Source organism: Elephantulus edwardii, unplaced genomic scaffold, assembly GCF_000299155.1.
Source record: "Elephantulus edwardii isolate Elephantulus edwardi_28Jun2011 unplaced genomic scaffold, EleEdw1.0 scaffold00240, whole genome shotgun sequence".
In the NCBI taxonomy this organism is placed as follows: domain Eukaryota; kingdom Metazoa; phylum Chordata; class Mammalia; order Macroscelidea; family Macroscelididae; genus Elephantulus; species Elephantulus edwardii.
The window spans coordinates 1839688-1840699 of record NW_006399990.1 but is presented as its reverse complement, the minus strand read 5'-3'; positions in this window follow the sequence as shown (position 1 = coordinate 1840699).

Sequence of the window (1012 nt, the reverse complement as noted above, 5' to 3'; positions counted from 1 at the left end):
TAGGAGGGCTTTGTACATGATCTCGAAAAAACTTCAATCCATTTGGTTTTTGCTTGTAGTGATTCTCCATTAGGCTTCCAAGGCTGTAAGTTGCAACAGGAGCAGACTCCATTTTCAATCCTTGCAAGAGCTGTTGGAGACGAACCCACAGACATGGACAACCTTTGCATCAACTCACTGTAGACTGCATCACCAGAACTCCCAGGGATAAGTACTCAATAAATACGGTTACTAGCTTCTTTACTGCTTTGTTTCTTAAAAAAAATTGTCTCCAAAATAAATTTGTCTCAAATTATATTTGAGCAATTTCTTAAGACAGACAAGCTCCAGGGGTGGGTGGGGAGAAAAGTGCAACAATGAATGAATGGAAATCCAAAATTTCTGTAAATGTTCATTAAAATAAATAAAAGAAATAAACCCCCACCCCAAAACCCCATCCTCATCAATGAAATATCATGTGTTCATATCTATATAATAAAATATTATTAAGAAAAAAAAAAGGAAAAGAAAGACAAGCTCCAAGGGAGCTCCTGTGGCCTAGTGGTGAGAAGTTGCACTATAATCCCGAAGGTACGTGGTTTGAATCCACCAGATGGTAAACAACAATTAAAAAAGAAAAAGAAATACAAACTCCATCATTTTAATATTTATCACTCTGGCTTGTTCCCATAGCAAAACTGTGCTCAAGATAGTATCGCTAGTGCTTTTGTCACAGACGTTCAGCTTTGGTGAGGAAGATAATGTTCTCGCTCACTCCTGACTATTTTTAGAAGATAATTTAAATTGTATTCCCTTCTAACTTATAAAGATTTAGAGGCATCACTAATCCCTTGAGTGTTTTTACAGTATCTCAAATGTTATCATATCAAGCTTTTTAAGGACATTTTAAGACACTCTTAAGGATATCTTCTTTTTTTTATTTTTTTATTATTATTAAATTTTATTAGTTTGAATGAACATTCACAGGGATTCTGGGCTTTCACTCCTTCATTGCCGCACCATTCTCTCCACC